The 7828-nt window shown below is 34.0% G+C and overlaps 1 long non-coding RNA gene across 1 annotated transcript; it reads left to right on the forward strand.

Moving 5' to 3' along the window:
• The first annotated feature begins 1346 nt into the window (after positions 1-1346).
• Positions 1347-2368, forward strand: LOC126593793 (uncharacterized). Its single transcript, XR_007613026.1, has 2 exons — positions 1347-1396; positions 2060-2368. It is a non-coding gene; the product is annotated as an uncharacterized LOC126593793 (long non-coding RNA).
• Positions 2369-7828: the final 5460 nt, after the last annotated feature.

Consider the following 7828-nt stretch of genomic DNA (forward strand, 5'->3'; position numbering starts at 1 on the left):
GAAAGTCCAAAAGGAACAAAATGAAAAGTAAACTATTAGTCATTTGCATTTTAAAAACAAAACCTCTCAATCCCTTTCACCTTCAGTCATTGATCAATACGTACAATCTAAGTTGTCTGATAAATTAAAGTTTGTAGAAATATATGGTATAAGATTGTTGTTTGTTTGTTTCTTTGTTTGTAATTTGGAGAACTACTTCACTAACATGTATGGATTTTTTTCTTTCTTCTGCAGGAGGTGGTCTCCAATGAGCTTGGTGACAACTTGAGCTTTTGAATGTTTTGGTATTCCTAATTGCTTTTTTAATAGTTAACTCATTTCAAATGATACAGTATTTACAGTTTTTTTTTATGTTTTATTCTACCCTAAATTATTCTAAAATACGCACATTGGGGAGTGATTATTCGAACTTGAGTACAAAGAGGGAGCATATTGTTATAACCAACGTAGCTAATCCTAGATATGCATTGCTTTCGTCCCCCTCCTAAATTCCTTAAATTCTTGAATCTTGATCACCTGATAATTAAGTTGGATAAGAATCAAGTTTCCCCATTGGTTAAGATAAATTCACACTCATTGTTCAAATCCAGTTACCGAAGGACATATTTAGAGGAATTACGTTTTTTGACTTCAGACATAAAAATCATAATAGTAATTAAGCACGCAATAATAGAACAAATCAAAAGAGTTTGTTCTGTGATCACTCACAGCAATAACTTGCATACCAAGACAAGATCTTGGGGTAAAGAGGCTGGATCCTCAAACAACTTTCCTTCTTCGGTATTCGAAATTCAGCACACACGTAAGTAGCTGTATGATGATCAAAAGGCTCTTATACTAGTCTCCCATGCAATACATTAGCAAATTTAGCCGCAGACGGTAAGTTTTCAAATCAATGTGCCAATGACTTCACCTTCAACAATGATTTGCACATGGGAAGGTTAAAGGCAAAGCTTGCATGATACCATCAAAATCCCACATCATTTTCAGCCATTGATTTGATTGGTTCATGCACACATGAATGTGTTATTAGTGTGGTCAGGAATGTGCATCAGCAACTCACCACATTATTTTTGCCTTGGAGAAGCAGCTAAAACATTTCAAATTTCAAGCAATAATTGATTAGTCGTCACAGAGCTAGCGACTTTTTATTCACTTGGTCATTACTGAAGCTGAAAGGCATATATGTAATTTCGAACCAAAAGCAAAAGATTATGACAAATTTCTACTTTAAACTTCAACCGTGTCCTCACCAATTCCGAACAGGCATACAAAATACCCATTGGTTATGGGTAATCGCCTATGATGCACGGACACGGACACGGATACGGGGATACGATACGACACGACACGACACGGGGATACGTCAAATTTCTAAAAATGAAGACACGATACGGTAAGGATACGGCAATTAAAAATAATATAAATAAATAAATATATCTAAATATTATAAAATAAGCATTCAAATATACTATTCAAGTTCAAATTTATTTCGATAAACTTCAAACATTTAAAAAGATAATCCACTAAACAACTAAATTAGTCTTCAAACTTGAAAAACTAAAAAGAACATCCAAACGACTTAAAAAATAAAAGGAAAGAGTCCCTCATTCTCGAACTAGCTTTTTCATTTCTGCAAAAACTTCATCAGTAACCTTATGGCAAGAGATGATCCCATTTCCAAACATTTTTAACAAATGAAACTTGACCCTAGAGTAGGATCATCTGAAAATCTTTTGACAATAGTTGCATTGAAACACAATATCTCCTCTTTCATTTTCCACTCTTTCAAGCTTTTTGACATACTTCTACAGTGTACCATGATCATTTTCAACATTCTCAACTAGATTAACATTAACATTTGCATTATTATCAGAATGATTTATTTTCCTAAATTATCAACATATAAATCGTAAGAATCAATTCAAAGTAGTCGCATAAAAAGTTACAATTCAAATTTATGAGATCAACAAAGCAACATAAAAACATATATAAATATATTATAATCTAAAATATTCTAGACTACTAACAATAAAATTATTATAATATGCAAAAACAGAAAAGCAAAAGAAGCTTTTCGTTTGGATTGAGAAAAGCAAAAGGGGACTGTAATCAGTAAAGCAGAGGACTCTAACAAAAAGAACAAGAAAGCTTCAAGAAAGCATGGAATCCGAAACCCAGTTACTAGCAGATGCATAAGATGCGATGCAGCAGTAGCAAATGGAGACGACAGGAGCAGTTGCCGAAGACGGTTCTGATGTTTGAGGAAAAATAGGTAGATCTGTATTTTATACACAAAATCGTTTCAATTTTTGGTCACATAATCGTTTCGGTTCAGCTAATCTCAATCAAATGTCAATTATCAGGATTCTGTGCGGATTAAGTTTAATTATCTTGATTTTTTTGTGTGATTATCCTCTGATTATAGTTTAAAACGTATCCGAAAAGCAGGATACTCGTATCCCAACAGTAAGGTACGCGTATCCCATCAGTCAACAACGTATCTGTTGACTCGGATACGTATCGGTCGCGTATCCGCACGTATCGTCCTGCGTATCCGTATCCCTGCGTGTCAGATACGGGATACGTTGGTCTTCTCCCGTGTCCATGCATCATAGGTAATCGCGGTTACCCGCTCATTTAAATTAAATGGTTACGGTTATGGGTAACCGTTTAGATAAATAAACGGTTATGGGTATAACCGTTTACCCGCGAAATTTAATAGGCGGTTATGAGTATTAACCACGGTTATAAACGGGTAACCGTTTACTCATTTATTTTATATATGTAAAACTAACACAAACTATGTTCTCGATCCAATAATACTTAGCACCCAATAAATTAGCAAGGAATTCATCGGTCATTCTCTCAATAACACTACTATAGGAATGATGATTCTCATCATCAAGGAATTGACCAAATTAATTTAAATTCCTTGTGGGTAACCGTGAAATTGACAGAAATGCTTTGACAGAAATATCTTCTAAACAATTTTTGTAACCCAATAATACTTAGCAACTATTATATTTACCTTCATTGGTAACAGTTAAAAATATCGTCCGTAAACTATTATTTCAATTATTGGAATGGTATAAGGACTTAAAAAATTATAATATGGAAATGTATGATGAATGTACCTGTAACAGTGTTTAATTGTCGAAAAAAAAAAATTATGACAATTTTTTTTTAATTTTCAAGTTGTTAAAAAACATGTAGACAGGTGAAAAAAGGGTAATGGTAAAAAAAAAAAAGATAAACAGGTTAAAAAGGATAAATAGGTAAACGGGTATTAAATGGTTACGGTTAAATGGGTATGCGGTTATGGGTATGGTTAACCGTTTATAAACGGTTATGGATACGGGTATAACCGTTTAGGCAATTACCCAACGGGTAAATGGTTACGCGGGTATGAGCATAAACGGTTATGGGTAAATTAACCGAGGTTACCCGTCCGCATAACCATTGCCCATCCCTAGATACAATGAACAGACCATCCATTACTGAAGTTTATTGAATCAAATCCAGTTGTGGCTCTTATAACAAACAAACGTGTTCCTGCCTTACTATGCTTATCTTCAGCTCCAAGAAATTAAACGGAAGCAGGAATCTTCAGTTAGATGGCCAAACTGGTTATTATGAAGATCTATAATTGTGAAAAAGGAATCAAAGGGTTTTCTAAAACTCAAAGGTTTACACATCATAAGGAAATCCCATTTATCATATAAGCTATATTCAAATGCTTAAGAAATATTTAAGATAACCCTGTTGAGAGCGAATCCCAAGTTGAGGAAAGGAGGAACCTTCCAAGTGCTTATAAGAGATTGGGTTACTCCATATTACTAATTGGTTTTATGATAGAACTCCAACTTTCTTCAAAATCCCAACCTAAAAATTGTGATTGCTCATGGCTGTTCGAAAGAGTTCCAAGTTCTGGCAATTAATTTTTCATAATAAAAAACCTCAAAACTATAAACATCAAACATTGGACCATCCCAACCCAAAAGTGCGAAAAGCCCAAATTTTGTAACCCCCAAAATGAAATTTTATTTCTTCCCAATTAAATTTACAACCCAACTACGTTAATTGTCGAACAATTGTTTAGACTCAATATGTTTTTTTTACTTAAACAATTAAAATTTTGGACTAAGCATTCGTGTGTTTAGTTCTTAAGCTCCCATGGCCAAAATAATGTCTATGTAACCATCAATTGAATTCTCTAAAAAAAACAAAAAAAATTCATAATCCACCACCCATATGCATGTTCCTACCATTCTTTGATTCTTAGGGGAGATGCATGATTTGTTAAAGCCCATAATGCTCTATGAAATTCCTCCAAATTGATCAAAATCCCCTTTTAAAATTCTTTAATATCAATCCGTTATTGAATATACCTGTCCTTTATAGACTTCTTTCAATTTATGATTTAATACCTCTGAATATTCATAAATTCATTTAAAATTCGGATTTAACACCCTTTAATTTTTTACTTTTTTTAAATCATTTAAAATCATATAAAATCATATATGAGTATAATTGTCAGTTTACCTATCAAATTTTCAATTGTAAAATTAGAAATCCAAGTCACTCAATACTATGGTCTGGTGGTATTCCTTTTCAATTGTTACTAGGTTGCCATTGTGTGCTTAGCCAAACTTCCCCATTTCATTAGTGTAAAATATATCGTTGTACCAAAAAAAAAAAAAAATTAGAAATCCAAATGTTTGTGGTGCATTCAAAAGTTAACTACCTTGGTCATATCTGAATTTTCGATGAAGCTGTGTTAAGGTGGGGTGAGGTAGGAACACATCTATTTAAGTTGAGGATTGGAATGATATTGGGCTTAGGGTTTTTCACTTAATTGAGATTACTCAAACCTTAAACAAGGCTTAGCCTCTGAGAGAAGTGTAATTCTAGGTCCAACCCAACCAACCATACTTAACTGGATCAAACGAATTTCATTTTCTGCTGAAAATGGAGTGACTTTTTCCATTCAGGCTTAAAGCAAATGGATTTGAGGCTTCACCATTTCTCTAAGGGAATAATGGCAAAAGAATGTTTTATGAATTCGAATATATACTTATAGCGCACCTTGGATGGATGGTATTTTATAAACGGCATTTCCATGCTTCATGGAAGAATAATTCCTTAAAAAGAAAGGTTGATAATCACCCTTGCAGGTTCTTCGTTGATTTGTAAATGTGCGTTGAATGTTATCTTAACAAACACTATTATATGATGGAATTGATGGAATATTATATAATAGAAATAAAATATACGACGGAATTGTCTTTGACAAAAAAAAAAAAAAAAAAAAAAAAAGTTGGAATTGTTTGCTTTCTAGTTTGCCAATTTGCATGTGGAGAGAGAGAGAGAGAGAGAGAGAGAGAGAGAGAGAGAGAGAGAGAGAGAGAGAGAGAGAGAGAGAGAGAGAGAGAGAGAGAGAGAGAGAGAGAGAGAGAACAATAAAGTAGTATTTCATTCATCAACATAAATAATTATAAGGTTGTTAATTGGGTACATCACTTCAGTGACCAATAAATCGATTTGGAGTGAATTTGTACAAATACACAAATTGTGTAAAATCCCTATTTGACAACCAAAAGCAAAATCGTACAATTGTCACCAGTACAAATTATGTCACAAATGGAGGGTTAATTACACAAACATCCCCTGAGGTTCTTGACGTTTTAAAATCATTTATCAACCTCCCTCCATGACAAAAAATTATTCTATTCTTCCCTCGCCCAATGAAATAAAAAATGTCCTTTTATAATTTTCATGTCATTGTATCAGAGTTTCGTGTGGTGTAATTTTTAATGTCTTGCAATTCATGCTTTTGTGATGGTGTAATTTTGTATCTGACGTTGTGTTTGTTCTACTTTTTACAGTGAGATTAGTTTAATAATATGGTAACATTTGATATTGAGCTTCACTTTCAAAGCAACCCTACTTGAAAAAGCGTTAACGTTGATAGCGATAAGTATTCCCTTATTGATTTGTATGATCATGTTTGAATTTTTGGTTGAGTTTAGGCACCTAAGTACTGGTGTGCTACAAGCTATAAAATCAAACGATGATATTCAAAGCATGTTTCCGTTATTTGAATTACACAGGAAGTTTGTGGTTGATTTTTATTTTGACATAGTTAATGAGGATGAGAACGAGGGTGAAGATAATGATAGTAGTGGTGATGAGGGTCGAGTACCTGGAGATGTTGGCGAAGGAGAAAACGAGTTGTTCCCATTCACGGATGATGAGGACGATGATTTGGAACCTAATATAAATGGTGAAGATGTGGTTAATGGTAATGAATATGAGGATTACACATCCAAGGCTACTAATGATTATAGTATTGATGATTATGAACAAGATTTGGACAATGATGATGGGCTTTCTGATTATAATTCGGACTCTGATCACGACAAGGTAGTTAGTTCTGAGGATGAGGAAGAGGTTGACTATATGAGGAGTTTGAGTAAAAGGCTATACAAGGATTGCCCGTTAGGAAAGGTGGAGTTGAAGGATGGTCAAGTGTTTAATGATATTAAGCATTTCTGGAATACACTTCAAGACTACGTTATACAAGAGGGATTCGAAATTCATCGAAAGAAGAATGAAAGAACTAGAGTTACTACTGCTTGTAAGGTATGATTCATTTTCATACTATGTATAGTATACATGTTTAATATTATTGCTTTGCTCATGTTTTTTTTTAAAATTTTTTTTTAACTCAGGCTGTTGGTTGTCCTTGGCGTATTCATGCCTCTCCTACACACACAATGTCCTCAATAACGTATATGATTAAGTCATACAACAATGAGCATATTTGTACTAGGGTTAAGAAAAACTATAATGCAACTTCGACCTAGATAGCTAGAAAATTGGGTAATAGGTTAATCTTAGACCCGAACATGAAATCGGATGCTATGAAGAGTGAGCTAAAAGACAATTATGGGGTTAAAGCTTGTTACATACAGTTATGGAGAGTAAGACAGAAGGCTAAAGAGGTCGTGGAAGGGAAGCATGCTGCATGTTATGGTAAGTTAAGAAGATATGGGAATGAGGTTCTCAAATCAAATCTAGGGAGCACTGTGAAGATTTAGGTTGATAGAAACTTAGGGTATCTTATCTTCAAGCGTTTCTTCATTTGCTTTGCATCAATGAGAGATGGTTTTGTAAATGGATGCATGCCTTTTATTGGAGTTGACGGGTGCTTCTTGAAAGGGCCTTTTGAAGGCCAGCTATTAACAGCAGTTAGTCTAGACAGTAGTTCTGGGGTATTTCCAATAGCTATGGCAATAGTAGAATTAGAGTGCACAGAAAGCTAGACATTCTTCATGACTCACTTGGAAATAATGATTGGTAGTCACAACTCAGACAATATTCCATGGACCTTCATGTCAGACAAAAGGTAGCATTATTCTTATTTTGTGTTTTTAACTTATTTCCGCTTTCCATAGACATTGTTGTAGACACATATATAGTAATATGAGAAAAATGAACCCTGGGTTACTTCTTCGAAGTAACTTTTGGAAAGCGGCTAGAGCGTGTGATGTTGCGAGTTTTACAGAGGCAATAGAAGAAATAAAGAAACTTGATGAAGACGTATGAAATAGGCTAAATAAAATTCACCCTCCACAATGGAGCAAGCATGCATTTGATCGTCGTGTAAAGAATGATCATATTACTAACAATATGTTAGAATCATTTAATTTGACGGTGAACAAGTGGAGAGGAAAACCAATATTAATGTGCATTGATACAATTAGGGAAAAAATGATGAGACGATATCCAAAGAGATGTGAAAGAGGGATGGAATGGCCTACTA

Source organism: Malus sylvestris, chromosome 12 (genome assembly GCF_916048215.2).
Source record: "Malus sylvestris chromosome 12, drMalSylv7.2, whole genome shotgun sequence".
Lineage (NCBI taxonomy): Eukaryota > Viridiplantae > Streptophyta > Magnoliopsida > Rosales > Rosaceae > Malus > Malus sylvestris.